Source organism: Microtus oregoni, unplaced genomic scaffold (assembly GCF_018167655.1).
Source record: "Microtus oregoni isolate MIOR12 unplaced genomic scaffold, Mior012 000059F_ref0000304, whole genome shotgun sequence".
NCBI lineage: Eukaryota > Metazoa > Chordata > Mammalia > Rodentia > Cricetidae > Microtus > Microtus oregoni.
Window position 1 is genome coordinate 11,098,300 of NW_024543835.1, and position 19,201 is coordinate 11,117,500.

A 19,201-nucleotide genomic window follows, 5' to 3' on the forward strand; every position below is an offset into this window, starting at 1 on the left:
ACAAAACTTAAAGTAATTTTTCTCCTTGTTACTCCATTGGAAAATAACTGGAAACCTGGAAGAGAACATACTATTTTATATAAAAGCCAAGTCTCCACGGATGAATGAGTTAAGAAATGTTTTTTAAATTGGAAAAGCTGTCAGAAAGCAAAGCAAATCTTTTTAATTCTCTCCATAATTCAAATTCTGTATACTCAAAAGCCCATTAAATTTAAAAGGTTTCTATACCGTATATGGAAGCATACACAATTATTTTGTTCCAAGTGTACTTAACTGTATTTTATTTTTATCATGTGCCCACCCTAAGGAACCAGCATTTGTGGCCTTTTTATTCAGCTGATAATTCAAATATTATTTCTCATACAAATACATGGTTTATTGTGCTTATTTATCACTAACTTGGTACACTTCATATTCGCATTACAACCCCACTGTGTACTGAATGCCACTTACAGTTCCAACTACTAAAGACACTGTTACTTTCAAGAGAAGATTGGCAGTAATTAAAGGTCTTATTTAGTAGTTGTTGCTAACTACATTTTTAAAGGGAAAAAACAGAAAGTAATACAGAATTTAATTTAGTAATAATATTTTATTAATAAGATCTACTTTGGACATAATGTTCCCATTGGGGTTAAGAAAGATGTGCTAAACTGTTATCACTGTTATGAAACAGAACAAGATGGATGTGTTTTATAATTCATCAATGAGAAGAAGTGAAACATCTGTGACCCTTATGAAAAAAAATGAAATCATACCAGCACACTAATAATAATAATAACAACAATAGTGCTTTGCACTTATAGACCTCCTTCTAGAAGAATTTCAGAGTGCTTTTAAAACACATTATTTTTCCTCTTTTGAACAAATAAGACAACTAAATCAAAGAGTAATAATGGTTTGTTCATGCCACAAAGTGAGTCAGCAGCAAACTAGGAATAGATTTTCTAACTTGTTCAGTCTCCTGCCATTATACTGTGAAAAGATTATTCTGTTTGAGTATGTCTTGCAGGTTATACTCAAAGCATAGGTATCTCCAGGTATCTAGTGAACCCAGTATTTTTCCCCAGCTCTAGCCTACTTTATACTGCTGTTTACAAGCCTACAATGTCATCTGGATATGTGCCTGTGTATTGCTTTGTTAAGGGTCACATGGGAAAGGGAGAATAAGAGGTCAACCCTCCTGCAGATCTATCAGGATTTAGTCTCTAGACAATCTGAACATGTAATAAAGGCTAGCCAACCAAAAATCACAAATTTGGAGTGCTATGAGAAATTCAAAGACAGGTAGGTCATTAAAGTACTAGAATTGGGATCCACTAGAAAAGCCTAACAGCAAAACGGCCAGCTGCTATTTTGTATTTATACAGATTCTGGAGGACTTTTTTTGAAGTAAGCTTTTTAGACTTCAAATTGATCCCACTAACATTGCCGTGGATCAAAATGATCCACAGAACCTTAAAGTTTGGACACAAAAATTTCTAAGCTAGAATTTATATAATCCAGCAATGCAAGATAACAGACCAATTCTGGTAAGAATAATCAGAAAGTATGCAAATTAAATGGGCTAATCAATGCAGAAGAGATGGTGTCATCTAAATGTTCAATGAATGTTTGTGTACATAGACATAAAAACAATTTATGCTAAGGGTAGCATGGGAAAGGGAGGATAAAAGTTGCTACTTCAAAACTACAAGTTTATTGATATTATAAATATGAATATCTGATACGTGACCTCTGTGAAATGGTCACTCAACCTCCATAATGGCCACGACCACTTTAGAAACACTGCCTTTGAGTATGACTAAAGGGCCAACAAGTGGTGATTGGATTGAGGCTGGCAACCCAGTCAGGGAAACCATGGAAGCCAAAGCCTACTGGGGGACTGGTGAATGGTATAACTTGGCAGGTATCAAGGAGGTACAATCCGAGTCATGAGGGAGTAGGGGAGAGGAAGGTCTGCAACCATTTTTTAGCTCCTGGATTACAAAACTGGCAAGGTCAGACAGGTTGTTTTTCTATTTGGACACCTAGCTAAGCCCAAGACATGATCATGGTACCCGGGAACCCTTCTAAAGCCTCTCCTACTACCATCCTATTTCAGGCCACTTGGGGGAATAAGCAACATTATTAAACCTGCAAAAGGCCACTCCCCACCAAATCCCTGAGGTTACAAGCAGCTGAACCTCAAGGAAGAGGAAAAGCTCAAGAAATTCAGACTGTGTAGGCTCCTGTGACATCTGTATTAGCCTTTCCCTTCCCAAGTTAGCTACCCAAGTCTTTTCAAGGACCTCCCATGCTCCCTGAAAGCCCTTTCCTCCTTTTATGATGTAAGCTAATGGGGGAAAATAACATGTATTTTATAGCCAATTTTGTTGAAATGCATTTATTTCATTGTCAGTTTGCTCATTACCAGAAAACAGTTCTTTCTTTTTGCTTACTTTTTCCTTCACTTTACATATGATCCAATATTAGCTTATATAGCATCAAAATGCTCTCTTTATCTAGAAAGTAATTCTTGTGTTTGACTTCATTTTCCTTTCTACTGTCTATTTAAATTGTAATCTAGATGCCACCTAGTCTTCATTATATCAAAGTCAGACTTAATGCATATTTGACAAGAAGCAATATTAAAGTTTGAAGAGTTTCACTAACTCAGAGATTCTCAATATTGATTGTACATCGAAATCACCTGTGGAACATTCTAAATACACAACTGTCTGGGACCCAGACAATTCTAAAAGTGCAAATCCTAGTTAAGAAGTATTCTCTTGTACATTATACAATTTAGAACTTGGTTTGGCTGACTTTCTCTACATAATTACCACTATTTTTTTTTACTCTTCCTAGAAAGACAACCAAAAGTTTAGACTACTGCAAAACATGCCAAGATGACACATGCAGAGAAAACCGAAATGCTTGTGGATTATTTAGATTTCAACTTCATCCATTAAGCACGGGCAATGGAGAAATAAATTTATTTTTAAACACTGTACAGATGATTTTGAATGCCTTTTGAATTAATATGAAAATGAATCATCAAGCTAGATTTAAAGCTCCTTGACAGTAGGGACTTCGCCTCTTTCATCCTGCAACTAGTTGATAAATGAGTGGAATATTTTCTCCTGTACTTAATGTTGTATTAGGTGCTGGTGATAATAATCTGGAAACAATATGGCCAACAACAGGCTGTAGAATCCAATAAATTACAATAAGGACAATAATATATACTATAATGGTGGTTTGGGGCAATCATTATTACTTATACATAATAAAATAAACTGACATTTACGGTAACTTAGCATGTGCCAGGCACTGTTCTTAGCATTTTGAATATTGTCCCCTTTAATATTAAATATTGTGAAGATTTTCCAGGTTCATATTAATCTGATTAATATGGACTCCTGAGGCATGTGCTATTCACATTACTGTTTTATAGGTGAGATAGCACAGACATTTACTCACATATCCTAAGTTTTCCTGTGCAGGAAAGGGTAGAAAGTGAAAACACAGGCTAGGAGTTGGTGCCAGAATACAATGACCCTATACTGTCTCCAAGAAGGCCAGATCAGTTTTTATGATACTCAACAAATATTGGAGGGAGAAAGGAAGGGGACTAACAGAGCATCCATACATCCAAAGCTGCTTCTTACAATTCCTGAACACAACCTTTGAGGGTCTGTATAGCCAAGGCAAAAAAACAAGTGTTAACTGCCCCTATACTTCACTAATGGGATGGGAGTTAGGCTTTCTTAACTAACCCTACAATTGTTCCGGTAAGATTCTACTATACCGTTTTGGAACCAAACTAAAAATAACATCTTGAGGACAATACTTCCAACAATCTCCCACATGCTCAATCAACTTACAGTGACATGCTATTGCAACAAAAAAGATATTTCCTCAGAATAAGGCAAGAAAGGCAAATCTAAAGAGATGATATTTCAAGTTGAATAAAGGGGGAAAATTCCAATTCAGGGGGAAAGGCTGCTGCCAACAGCTTGTTTTGTTCCTAATGACCAGCACACACAAGTTTCACAGAGCTGGAGAGATAAGACGTAGATGCTAAGTTAAGTGGTGGTAGTAGAGGCATAATTCTCACCATTCCTTTGAGAGCAGCACAAAATAACAAAACCTCTATAAAAGAGATGGGCAAGTGGGCTGTAAAAGGAGTGACCCCACACATATAGGGAAAGCAGTTTGCACCTACAGATCTTAGTGTTATAAACATCCTCATCAAAGAATGAAAACCTCAATGGAAAGCCACTATTCACCCATGAAAAGCTTTGTAGGCTATTTGTTGAGCTGACTAACAAATAGGAGTGGTTAACCTGGTGTACCAAGCACCATAGAGATATTTTTTAAATTATGCTTAGTCAGCTAATCTTGTTGAGATTTCTCTCATACTACTGATTTCTTAATCTCAAAATAAATTAAGAGGCTTCATTCAGAATTCCCTGTAGTCTACCAGCTTGAATTTGCTGGGTGTCTTTGATTGTCTCTTGTCTTTAGATTCCCTGCCTTGTCTCTTTAGATTGTGCTGTGCCCTTTGGTATTTCCCGTTAGTCCATGTCTGGAATAGCTAATTATATGGCAGCATAATTCCTGCCCGTACAACAAGGAACAGCAGAACCTTGCTAATTCACACCAATGACTGAAAGATTCCTGTGTAAGTTAGTGAATTATGCAAATAAGCAATAAGTGAAGAAAGATGATTCAAAATTGTATTTCATTCATTTATTTTGACAAGTGTAGTTTAGTCTTAATTATTTCAAAAATTTCTTTGTAGCATACTAATAAATGTACTGTGGCACATTTGTTGAAAGTGATAAAGCCTTCACTAACTGTGAATAAGTTCATGAATATAGACTCAGGCTCTGACCCTATCTTTTATTTTTAATTTTCATTGACTTTTCAGCACTGACTTCATTTGGCAAGACAATATATAAAACACCAGTAAAATACAGGAATTATTTCAGCAGTAAATATTAATTTTAGAAACAGTTTTTTTGTTATGTTTATGCTTTCATCATGCTATTTCCATCAACTATGCTTTAAAATAAAACATTTATAGTCTATAGTCATAATGCCAATGGGATTTTACTTTGCTTTTAAATCAAACTAGAACACTCTGTCATTCACTGCTTTTTTTATTATAAAACACACAGCATCTCCCTATGAAGTCCAGGCAGGTCTGGCACTTGCCATCTTTGCATAGTGTGCACGTTACAGGCATTTATCACAAGTGGCCATATATCCCTCTGAATTACTATTTGATGTTCTGTCTTACCATACTTCTTTCTTTAAAAGACATCTGTTTTAAGATAAGTGGATATATCACATTATGTAACATTTTCATGCCAAAATACTTACATTATTATATTCTGAGTTAAATTATTTAAGATAGGAAAACATTTTGATATACTTCTGACAGATATATCCTGAAGGATTGATCAATTTCTTTCAAAGTATTACCAATGGTTACAATGGGGAGTAAAAAGAGACTGCCCTTCCAGTCCTGGGTTTAAAGCTGCATATAGATCAACTCCTTTAATAAGGACTTTGAGGCTAAACTTCAATTGAGAGATACATTAAAATCATTAAACATTTGTCACACGTGGTTCTTTGATTTTTAAGAGCTAGATAAATAATGAAAAACATAAAACTTAGTTTCAAAGTAAGTGACTACATCTTTGCTTATTAAATCTTCACCTATTTCAAGGGGCGCAACTCAGATTCCATCTCTATCTGGAAACCTCTCCCAAGGTTTAGATACTGAAGCACTTTAGGATTACTGTCTCCTATCAGAAACATTGGGCCTTCAGGTTGAAGTTTCCCTTCTAATTCGGAGCAATGAAGCTATGGCAAAGCATGAAGAATCTGAAACTTTTAGACTCTCAAGCCTCGCTAACTTGGGGGGGGGTCATCTTGTCTCTTTGAGGTGTTTTTCTTAGCTGAAAAATGTCAATTACCCACATGGCAACATATGTAAATGTTCTCCATGAACAATAAAGTCTAAATAAAGGTCTGGAGAGATAGCTCAATGGTAAAAAACCTGCACCAAGACCCTGGATTCCAACCCTTGCATCAAGTAAAGCAAATACCATCACCAACTCCCATAAAAAGTCAGCATGTAGAGAGTAAATGCATGAATAAGCAAGTGATCAGAAACAGATTTACCTCTAGAAGCAGGAACCAGGCCTTGTTTATACCTATGTATTTTATATACCACATAGGGCAGAGAGAGAATAAACATTTTCACTGAGTGAATTAGGTCAAAGTTCAGGGCACGCAGAACAGAAAAACAGACTTATATGAAGACCTGGATTTGTGATCTTAGTTATGAGTTTGGTTTTAGCACCATTTTTTAAAACAAAAGTATATCGTCAATGTCTCAAATTAGCAACCCCATCATTTTTGGAACATAGTTGGTTTAGTCTTAAGCTTCAAAGAAAGGCATCAAGGTTCCCATGGCCTAGACCTGGGAGAATACAATTAACAGTAACTCAATTAATCCTTTCTAGTTACCATTATGGTTGGGTGTAAGGCAATGCAGATGAATCAGAATAAATTCACAAAAACCACAGAAAGAAGTACTTTAAGATGAGTCAAACTAATATGACTTTTCTCTGTATATGAAGGCATAATAGTACATGTAGAAATATTAAATGATGCCCAACTATGCTAAAGTTTACATTAGCATAGTGGGCTTGTGGTAACAGGGAAACTAGAGATAACAGGCCATTCATGATTAGTCTTCAAAAGTTTTGCCTGATTCCATTTTATAATTGTGAATAATTTAAGGAATTATGTAAAATAACGAAAAAATGTCAGTTTGTAAGAAAAGAAAGGAAAGCAAAATTAAATAGTCAGTATAAATATTATGTCAGTTTTGAAATATGTGTTACAATGGGAACTAAGAAAATACTTAACTTTTAAACCACTAAAGGCTGTTCTGGACCACATAAACACTTGGCTTAAACAAAGGAAAGGAAAGAAAATACCAACCACTAAAACAAACAAAAATTAAGAGGCTATGTGAGAAGCAATGCTGTCTTACAGAGCGAACATAACCTACTTATAAAAACATGATAAGGAGAAATGTTATCAAGACAGTGAAGACAAATTATATTCTGGGCTAAGTGAAGGAAAGACTATGCCACTTAATAATTCTTATCAAAAAATAATTCTTATCTAATGCAGAGACAAATTTGAGAGTCAGATTAAAATTATATAAATAGCAATTATTGCTGAGAACATAAAACATTTCTGAATGACTATAAAGCTTCTAATTTGCTCAAAGACTATCGTTAATTTTAAAAGTCATACGGCAGCACTCAGGAGGCAGAGGCAGGTGGATCTCTATGAGTTTGAGGCCAGCCTGGTCTGCAGAACAAGTTCCAGGACAGCAGGGATTAAACAGAGAAATCAAACCCTGTCTTGAGAAACAAAAGAAAAAGTCATATCCATTAGAAATTTTAATTGATATGAAAAGTCACCAAGTAAGCTGGGTGTGGTGGTGCATGCCATTAATTTCAGCAATTGGGAGGCAGAAGCAGGCAGATCTCAGACAGTTAGAGGCCATTCTGGTCTACAGAGTTAGTCCTAGGACAGACCCTGTCCCAAAAAACCAAAAAAGGCACAAAGTCAATAAATGATAAAACTACAAAAAAATCTCATCTTTTGAAAGCTCTAAGAGAAAAACGTAATGTCAGCTGTCTCTAAGAATGCAGAGATGAACCTTGACTATTAGGCTGCTCTGCTGAAAGAATTAACTGTGATAGATTTTTCAGTAGTTGTTCATTACACTTAGTGGAAAAGCATTAATCTGGTGAAAGAAAATTTCATGTAACAACATCTAACTCCATAATACTTTATTTAGATAACACATTATGTATGTAGCAAAAATATTAATCACTTAATAGTCATTCCTATGCCCATTTTCACCCAAAAGCCAAGAGGCAATTAATATGTAGTCCTGAAACTTTATAGTGCACGCTATCATGATACTTAAAGGACTTACTCTCTTCTCTACCATGAGTATTATAAACCTTTTCCTCCTAATTAATGTGCAATTAATTCAACCAACCTCCAATTGCTCTTCTACAACACTACCCCACTTAGACAATAAAGCAGTCTCTAGGATGGGTTTTAAACCTGGGCTAAAATAGACTCCTACAGACCAAAATGGTTCAGGGATTTCTCTCTATAGTGTAATTTAGATGTCATATCTAATTTGCTGTCATGACTATTGTTTCACTGTGCAATTTGTATGTCGTTTTGAATGGTAAAGGCATCATAGCTTTATTGAATTAAACCTTCTGTCTTTATTTAGGGTCTGATGTTACATGTTTGTGCATTTATGTTTATGTCTCAGAAGCTGCTTGACATCAGGTAGTAGCAAAGAATATGCTCTTTTGATGTTTCCTCAAATCTCAGAAAACATAAATATAAACTGAATAAAATTCTCTCTAAACTAAAGAAGCAAAATACTGGCTATTACTATTATTTTTTAAAGGCAGAGGTAGCTAAATAAGTACTCTTATTAAAGATGGCCTGACAATTCTGTGACCTAAATACTCCGATTATTATTATACTAGCTATTTTTCTAAGAATATCTCTTTATATCGAGTTTTTATGACACTATCTTAAACATAGATATTTATACAACAACTCCAAAATCACAAGGAAGTGAAAAGGCACCTCAATGTTAACTCAAAGGGACCAATACTGCAAATACTTAATAGTCTATGGTTGTCCTTGTGCTAGGCTATGAGTTCAAGTCCAAAAGCCATGAGTAAGACCAAGCGTGGAAAGCCTTCCATTAGACCATTGGAATAGCCTTTTAAGTAATTTTTAGTGCATGAAATTTCATAAAGTTTTTACTAGATAATTACACTTCCTGATTTTGTAATTAGTGGAAGTACATGCAATTACATAATAATTATGATAGTAATTACGTAATTAAGATGTATAATTATGTAGTAAAAAACATCATGGAAATAAAACCATCTACTGTGTAAGCACAATACATTTCAGAAGTAAATTCACCAGCTCAACTGTTTAAAAATACTTTTCTTCAAAATAGAGTGATTAGCTTACATTATAACCTAACTGCTTGAAAACTGTTTAGTATTTTTTCTCTCATTCGTGATAGAAGTGTATTTCTTAAAAGTACATGAAGGAAAATCTTGCCAGGTCCCTTTCACTCTTACCACTCAAAAACATTACAGTATGTTTTGCAAATGAAGGCCACCAACCACTACTTTATCACCCAGACACTGCAACACTGGTGCCCTTGTTTGTGCTGCTATGCCTGTCACTACAAAAAGGAAAAGGAGCCTGTTCATTGAAAAGACAGTAATAGGAAACAATTTTATAAAACGAGTCACATGTCTGTCATCATAGCATGCCTCTGGGTGCCTGATACATAAAAATGCAAAGGCTGAGTGCATATTTACAGAAATGGGTTGAAAGAAAAGACACACAATTAGAATCTGGAAGTTTGCTGCCCAAATGTATGGCAACTTTCACATACTACCTTAGTTATACTAAAAAGGATGACAGAAAATGTACAGAACCAAGACACTTCTAGTTAAGGGCAAAGCAATTAAAGTGACAATTTCCTGGAAAATGTACTTTCTCTTCTGCTACACTGTGCTAGTTAAAAACAAAACAGGCAGTACCCAGAGTAACAAAGCAGTGTGACGGGGATCCATGTTTTGTCATTGCTGTAGTGAGAAGAAAACAGCACATAAAAATCAACTGCTATAAGAAAAGTAAAACCTTTTAGTAGTAAAATTAAAAAAAAAACTTAGTTTCCATAAAAAAAAAACCTACTTGAAATCTTTACAAATGTGCTAAATCAATGTTGCAACAAGGTCCACAACAGTGATGGTGAAACGTCAATCTGGGAGCACACTGAGTGGCCCTTGTATAAAGTGTGTGTAGACCTACATTCCAGTTCTCTCTTTTATAATTCGGAGAGGTTGAAAGCTATTTTGAAAATCCCAATTTATGCTGGGCGGTGGTGGCGCATGCCTTTAATCCCAGCACTTGGGAGGCAGAGGCAGGCGGATCTCTGTGAGTTCGAGGCCAGCCTGGTCTACAAGAGCTAGTTCCAGGACAGGAACCAAAAGCTATGGAGAAACCCTGTCTCGAAAAATTCAAAAAAAAAATCCCAAATTATTTCTCTCTTGTTCTTTCTAGTTAGGAAGAAAGAAGGTGGACAGAGCTCATGCTTTCTTTTATCCCCTCTCCTAGGCCAATACATTTCTAGTTTAATTACAGAATATATTTTAAAAAACCAGGCTGTGATAGGAAGTCTACTTTAAAACTTGAGCAGGGCTCCTGTAACTGGCATATTTATCATTTTAGAGTTTAACTATACGGATGGTTTTAATCAATGAATGAGTAAAATGGGAGTAAGCTTTAGTTATTAAGATGGGAGAATGTTTCAGATAAGTGCTTTTCAAACCTTAGCATGTCTAGGAATTACCTGTGGATCTTGTTAAAATGCAGATGCTGATGCAGCAAGTCTGGAGAGGCCTGATAGTTTGAATTTCTAACAAGCTCACAGGTGATGCCAATGCTGCTAGTATACTGATCACACTTGGGAAAATGCAAAGAAAAAAGAGTCGGTTTGCAATCATTTATATGTTGTTTTCAACCTACCCTGTAAATTGCTAGAATAACCACTGTAAACTGAGTAAAAGTCTTTGTGAAATTGTAGTGTTTTTAATTTTTCCTATTTTAAAAGCTGTTTGTAACTTGGAAATTGCATAAAAGTAAAAAGGGCCATGCCATGTCATGGCCTTTGTACCCACAAAGAGCTGTGGTTACCTGCACAAGATTGGCACTGTCAACTTCTGTTGGGGGTGAGGAAGGGCTCAGTTAATGGTTGTGGGGTTAGGATAAGACATTTTCTTCAGCAGTGTAGCCACTAATAATCTGTCCATGCTGATGCAAGCAACCCAAATTAAATTGAATGTGATACACTCAAGAAGTAGAAGGGGGGGGGTCTCAGTTGAGAAGAAGGAATTTAGCAGGAAGGTAACAAGAGAAAATAATGGGAAGGCAAATAGGATCAAAATACATACATATATATGAAATTGTCAATAATTTAAAAGTATAAAGAAGAAAATACAAATGATCCAAACATAGATAATGATCACAAAACATTTTAGTGTTCCTTATTTTTTATCCATCTTGCAAAAACTTGTTCTTTACTTTAACATTAAATAAAGTATTTCAAGATAAAGAGTAAAATTATGTAACATCTAACAATAGCAGCAATAATTCACTTTTCTATTTTCAAAATTGTTTTGAAACAGGGTCTCAATATGGAGATTATATGGCTGACTTTGAACTTGTAGCATTCCTCCTGCTTTAGTGCTTGAACTATAATTTTAGGGAAGTGTCATCTAGACTGGTGGGCTGGTTAGTTTTTATCACCAGTTTGAAACAACCTAGAGTCATCAGGAAAGGGGAACCTCAATTGAAGAATTGTTTCTATCAGACTGGCCTGTGCTCATATCTGCAATAGCTTATCTTGATTGATAATTGATTTGGGCAGCACCACCCCGAGGCAGGTGGGCCTGGAATGTAGCAAAGGTCGGCTAAGCATGAGCCACACAGCATGCCTCCATTAAGTATATTCCAGATTCCCGTTTTTAGTTCCTGCCCTGACTTCCCTCACTGATGAATTGTGACCCAGAAGGCAAAGCTGACATTAAACTCTTTACTCCCCAAGTTGCTTTGGATTATGGTGTTTAATCACAGAGAAAGAAAAGCAAACTAGGATACCCAGTTTGAAAATTATTTACATACTTCTACAAGAACTTCCTAAGTATAACAGAAAACTTATATTGTGAACTGCCAAGTTATGAACTTCTATCATAAAAATTCCCTTAAACTATTTCACAATTATAAAAGATGCAATTTTATGAACAAATTGATGCTTGAGTCAGATTTTTTATTTTTCTATGAATGTGGCAGGTACATTTTACCTGGCATTGGTTATTAAAAACAAAATTTCTGAAGAAAAAAAGAGCCAGAGGTGTTCTATAAATGACTACAAGGAAATAGTATCATTCAGATAGAGCAGAGAAGTTGTACATATGATTGTGACAGCATACACAGGAACTGTACAATTTCAAAACAAACCAAGTTCCAGCTTGGAGGGAGGGTGGGCATCAAGTGCCACCTATAACCAAGGAGCTGTTGACAAATGATAGCTATCTGGAGAGGTAGGGTTTCTTTTTTTTTTAAGTTTTAAAAGTGTATCCCCTGGCAAGTTGACCACATTCCAGTGGAAGGCCACACATCCACAAATGTATGAGAAGCACAAACTGGACTTACAGGCTACAAAAAAAGGACAAAAAGTTGGGCAGCTAGGGAAGGGAGGTGGATCTGGGAGGAGTTGGGGGAGGCAGATGAATATGATCACAACACTTGATACAAAAGGGGTGCACCCACACACTAAGACAATGGGGATGTTCTATTGGGATCTCACCAAGGCCAGCTGGCCTAGGTCTGAAAAAGCATGGGATAAATCCGGACTAGCTGAACATAGCGGACAATGAGGAATACTGAGAACTCAAGAACAATTGCAGTGGGTTTTTGATCCTACTGCACGTACTGGCTTTGTGGGAGCCTAGGCAGTTTGAATGCTCACCTTAGGAGACCTGGATAGAGGTGGGCAGTCCTTGGGCTTCCCACAGGTCAGGGAACCCTGATTGCTCTTCGAGCAGATGAGGGAGGGGGACTTGATCGGGGGGAGGGGGAGGGAAATGGGAAGCGGTTGTGGGGACGAGGCAGAAATCCTTAATAAATAAATAAATTTAAAAAAGAAAAAAAAAATCTAGAAAAGCAGAGTAAAAGTTTTCTTAAAAAAAAGTTTTGGGGGCTGGCAAGCTGACTTACTTTGTTAAAGCAAGTGAAGGCGCAAATCACAAACAATCCCACACCAGTTTGGAATTATGATTATTAGAGAGGTTATTTATTTTAAGGAGGAAAAACTTACAGATCACCGTACCAGACAACAGCCCTCTGCGCAATCAGGAATGGAGGCTACTCGCCAGAAGCAGAGCCGGAAGCCAGAGCGCTGGCAGAGGGAAGTGGCCACATTTTAAAGGAAGAGAAACCACGCCCCAGTGGGCTGGTATTTCAGGGGTTATTGGCTGAAGGAGCTGCTGCAACAAGCAAGTTAATTGTTGCCAAGACTGACAACCTGAGTGTAATTCCTGGAATTCACAGGGTGGAAAGAGAGAACCAACTCCTGCAAGGTATCCCTTGACTGTCACATGTGTGCTCTTGCATGAATGTGAATGAAATGAAATAATGAAATGAATGCATAAATAAAATAATGTTTCAGAATATTCCTTTACACTGTGTGAAGATGTGTCACTGTGATTGATTTAATAAAGAGCTGAATGGCCAATAACTAGGCAGGAGGTATAGGTAGGACTTCTAGACAGAGAAGGGAAGTAGGAGCAAGAATCTAGGCAGATGCAAGAGACATGAGGAAACACAGAGGAAGCAGGATGGGCAATACATGACAGAACGTAGATTAACAGAAAAGGGTCAAAGTTGTAAGAGTTAGTTGAAACAAGCCTAAGCTAAAGGACAAGCTTTCATAATTAACAAGAAGTCTGTGTGTCATTATTTGGGAGCTGGTGGTACAGAGAAAGACTTGTTATTTATGGCATCCAATGTGGAGGCTTGAATATCCAAACAAAGGGCCGGAGAAAGCTAAGAAAAGCTCTGGACAAGGAGCCTGACATGATTTCCTAGTTCAAGAGCTTGTGGGACAAGCCTAAGCTAAGGCCAAGCTTTCATAATTAATGATGAGTCTCTATTCCATTATTTGGGAGCTAGCAGCCAAAAGAAAAATCCAACTACACAATAAAAATTAAGTTTTCAGAGAAACAACTCAACTCATGAGTTTTAAGAGCAAAATAAACGGACCAGACATTGTGTGACACGGCTTTGTTTCTAATGCCCTGAATGATTGAACAAAGTAAATTCTAAGAATGTCAACTGATCAAGGGATTGTTTGCTACTTTTATTTCAGGACTTCTAGCAATAACAAATATCTGTTGCATTTTGACTTTAACAGTTAAAGAAATAGAAATTTTTAACATTGAATGCCTTGAGATGCATAGAAATCTCCAAATTACAAATAGTTTCCGTAAAACTCTTATCGGTCTACCAGGTGGTGGTAGCGCATGCCTTTAATCCCAGCACCTGGGAGGCAGAGGCAGGTGAGTTTGACACCAGCCTGGTCTACAAGAGCTAGTTCCAGGACAGGCACCAAAGCTACACAGAGAAACCCTGCCTTGAAGAAAAAAAATAAAAAAAAAAAACAAAACAAAAGCAGTACCTTTACAATACCCTTCATGTTTTAGAACTAACTACTGTCTTTTCTTGAAGACCATTTTCCAAGGATAAGACAAGTATCCCTGCTTCATGAGCAAGCTGCTCAGCAGATAGCAAGCAGAGAACAGGACCCTGAAGTGTGAGAAGCGGTCAGCTTGACTCCATTCACCAGTTAAGAGACCTGATAGTTTTTGAGTTCAAGTTTGTTATCAGCCAAATAACAGACACATGTCACTGCCTTCAGTATCATTTGAAACTAGTGGAATCGATATAAGCAACATGCAAATATAAGCAACATGCAAAAACCAAGAAAGTCTTATAACTTTAATTTATGGACAATTGAGTCAAGGTAAACAATACAGCAAGTTCTACTATTTCTCTTATAAAGCACTCCCCAGGAATAGAAATATTTTCTAGGAATAATTCCACTAAAATCCTTGAAATTGCTTGTGTGACCTTGTTTTCCTTCAGAAATTCTTTAATCAAATATTTAGTGATTAGGCTACAAGATGCAGTCCTCTGTCTCGACGAACTTAAGTGAAAGAGAAAGCAAAATAAAACACTCGAGACTCCTCAAAAAGGTCACAGGGGAATGCAAAGGATGGAAACACTTCTTTAATTTAATTTGTTCTTCAATACAATGAGTCTAGCCTGCTGCTTCCTCACAGGGCTCTTTTGAGGTCCCGTGTTACACCTGTGAAAGGATGGCGAGAAATAGAAAAGTACCTTACAGAAAGCAAGTCTAGTTCTGCGTGGCACTAACAAAAACAAATCCTGTTGATATGGCCTATAACAGCATACGGGAGGAACAGCTAGAAGGATTACACTCACTGACTTTGGGGCCAGCGTGAGCTACTTCTGAAACCTTGTCTAAAAAAAAGGTAAGAAATAAGAAAACCTGTAAGAAATATCAGCAAACATAAAGGACTGAAGGAAAGAAACAATAACAAAACAACCTGAGAAATTTAAGGAAAAATCAAACCAAAACCAAGAAAGCAGGTGAACTAGGGGCCTGATAAAGAAAAAAGAAAAGGAGTAAGACTAAAATTCAAAGAAGTGAATGCAGGGTGTCATCTGGTTGAGGGCTCAAGAACCCAGCTATCATAGCAGGTGCAACTGAGAAGGCTGTGGAACAGGAAGCTGCCCATAAGCCTTTGTGAAAAAATAGAAAAAAGGGGGGTAGGGAAGAATATGAAGATAGTCTAACCAGCCTAACAGGACTCCCACTGAGAAATCAGACTTCCTACAGGTGCTACACATATGACATTAAATCACCATCAATTAAACATCTATGCTGTAACTCCAATTCCTTTCTTCAAACAGGATCCAAAATATTTTTTTAAAAGATTTATCTATTAATGTATACAGCAGAAGAGGGCATCAGATCTCATTACAGGTGGTTGTGAGTCACCATGTGGTTGCTGGGAACTGAACTCTGGAAGAGCAGTCAAATGGAAGAGCAGTCAATTGAGCCATCCCTCCAGCTCCCAGGATGCAAAATCTTAGTGTTGCAATTCTGACAAACAAGTGCCAACTTACCAAGTGCACTTCAGGATATGTTGTCTCCCTAAATTGATATTTAAGTATGATGACTGTATTTGGAGCTAGGGTCTTTAAAATGATTAAATTAAGATTAGAGAGTCATAGTGGGCCTTAATCTAGTTTGAGCAATGCTCTAATGGTGGCATGTGTCTTTAATCCCAGCACTAGGAGGCAGAGGCAAGATCTCTGAGTTCAAGACCAGCCTGGTTGGTGTACAGAGCATATTCCAGGACACCAAGAGCTACACCTGTCGTGTGTGTGTGTGTGTGTGTGTGTGTGTGTGTGTGTGTGTGTGTGATATTTAGCACAGAGTACATACAAAGAAATACCACCACCTGCAAGATAAAGAGAGGCCTCAGGAGCCACTAATGCTGGGACTCAGATTTTCATCATCCAGAACTGTGAGGGAGTATTTTTCTGTTGCTTAAGTCATGTAGTCTCTGTTGTTTTGCTGTTGTACTCCCAGCAAATTAAAATTCCGCCCCATGAAAAATACTGACATAAAATAAGAATAGCTAAGCATCCAGTAAGACAAATGGTACCTGATAATAAAACTTCTTTCTAGAAATAGGCTAAACCCTGAACTGAAAAAACAGTTAGTGTTCCCTCTTTGCTTAAGGCAAACTGATCAGGTTAGTGGTGATAATATCCCACTTAGTGTCTTTCCCCAACAGACTCTAAGGTCATCCAGGGCAAAGAGTATCATTCACCCATCTTGCTTTCATTGACATAAGAGTTCACATTCAACACATAAATAGAATCTAAACAAAATGTTATATTTACAATTTCTGCATAAAAAAAGACATTTTTTCTGCAGAGAAAAGACACCTTTTCCCCTATTGCATTTAAAACCAGACAATTCAGGCACCTAGGCAAAAATGTGAATTGATTCAGGTTTCTCCAAACTGTTCACTTATCCCTGCTCAGGCAAGGCACCATGGAATGAGGCAGTCAAACATGACCATTCTATACTGCCATTCTGGAATTGGATTTTTACTTCATGTATTGCCACAATGGTCTCCTAAAATATCCTTTGGATCCATTATGCCATCTGTGTACATTCTGGAGCAGTTACTACAATAATGCCAATGTCCCACAGGAATAAGACTTTTAAAAAGGTTATGCAGTTACAGTGAGCATGCAGCAAACACTTCACTAAAGTGAGTAACAATCCTTTAACATTTTAAAGGAAAGGGGAAAATACCAAATGGGGTTAATTCACATTATGGACTAATGGTCTGTAAACTTTCATTTGAAAGTGAAGTTTAAGAAAAGAAAAAAAAAGCTTTGACAGAGTTACTTTTCACTGCAAAAATAAACCTCTTTCAAATAATTTGTACATATTTCTTCCAAGTCAAACCATTGAGCTTCAAACAAAAATTAAAACCACCACCCAGATACAACATTTAAAATATAGCCTTTATAGTGGAAATGATAAAACAATCTTAGTGCAGGAAACACTGCTAGGAACTGCAAGTAAAACAGGGTCTCTATTAAATACTTCACATACCAGTCACCAGGCACTTGTTGACTGACAATGCCTAGATTGCATTCTCAGTGTTGGAACTGTATGTCACAATTGCCATTTTTCTGGTGGCAACATCTTCTGGTGTTCTGGCCTCAGTAAAAATTACATAAATATATTTGCCCTCTGGTTTCTACAAGTTTAAAATTCATTTTTTTTTACAAGGAATCCCTTGAGCAGAAAATTAAAAGAGAATTTAATTTCAACTCAAAGTGAGAAGAATAAATATATGTTATATTATTTTAAATTCCTTATTATTGTTCTTTTTGGCATAAAAAATTCCTTTTTCACATTTTCTTCATATGGATTACAGCTTGTATTCAATTCTATTTTATATGAAACAAAACAATTCACCTGCCTATTCAGGGTGCTTTGGACAGGGGTTTTCATTTCTTCTGAGACAGGGTTTATTATATAACTCTGGCTGTCCTGGAATTTGCTATAGAGACAGGGCTGAATTTGAACACATAGAGACCTGCCTCTTCTTCCAGGATTAAAGGTCTGGGTCAAGGTAAAATTTTTTTCTCTGTGTGCAGTGTATACTGATGCTGGAAGAGGACTTGGATACCCTAAAACTACACTTACAGATGGCTGTGAGGTGGATGCTATGTTAGGTAACTTTCTAAAAGATAAAGCTTCTAAGCTGGGCATGGTTGTTCAAGTCTGTAATCCCAGCACTCGGGAAGGTAAGGCAGGAGGAGGATTGCTTTAAACTCCAGGGCAGTCTGGGCTACAAAAGCATTTCTAGGCCAATATGCCAATATGAGCTACAGGGTGAGACCCTCTCTTAAGAAACATTTTACACTTACACTTATGCACACGCACAGCCTATAAGTGTACTTTTCCTTTACTGCTGAGCAAGGAGCTTCCAAGTGGCTACTGTATTCCCTCCTGTTTCTGTGACAAGCCATATATATTCTTGACTTTCTACATCATTTTTCTTCATATCTCCAAAAAAGATTGGGCTTTATGAAACTGATAGTCATGAATGATCAATACAGGTTCTCATAAAAGAATTTAAAAACTATCTTCCATAAAATTTTATATACTTTGAGTTCAAAAGCATCAAATGAAAAACATCAGGTGGCTAAATGAACAAAGAGATTATGAAGAAGTGGGTGCTCATAGCTGACATACCCAGAAAGAGATAACAAACCCAAGAAAAACAGATGCGTTCAGAGAATCAGAGTTCAATTTCCCCAATTCTTAAGTACCCTAAAGGGAAAGTCTTTGGGGGCAAAAGGAAAACATACATTAATGATAACACAAGTAAATGTAGTAGATACTAGCCATTAATAATTGTTATCAAGCCTATTTATTAGGGAGCAGAAGGATTTTTTTTTGTCTACATAAGATCAACTAACTCATAGAAAACATGCTGTGGAGAAAGCCAAAGTGGTTGTTGAACATTCGAAGACAAGTAATAGTATTTCATTCAAGATCCTCATTTAGTTGTAAAAATGTTTTCTTTTCAAGGACAGATAAACTAGGGAAGTTGTAGAAATAAAAATAATTTCTAGAGTATCCTGTAGACAGAAAAAGTGAACTCACTTATGATTAGAATTAAAATCATCCAGACCAAATCAAAGGCAGCATGAGAATTCTTATGTGAAAAAAATCCAGCAATATTTATAGGTTTTTATGTGCTGTTGAGGTTGCCTCCAGTCCTAATACCAACCAACAAAGCCCTGAATTGATATTCGCTGACAAACAACATCAACACTCTGTAGGTAACTAATAAGAAAAATGTGTAAA

The 19,201-nt window shown here is 36.7% G+C and overlaps 1 protein-coding gene across 1 annotated transcript in view; it reads right to left on the minus strand.

Annotated features, from left to right (window-relative positions):
* Window positions 1-19,201, minus strand: part of Pola1 (DNA polymerase alpha 1, catalytic subunit) — a 329,968-nt gene that overhangs the window by 56,436 nt on the left and 254,331 nt on the right. The gene's annotated exons all lie outside the window — the stretch shown is intronic.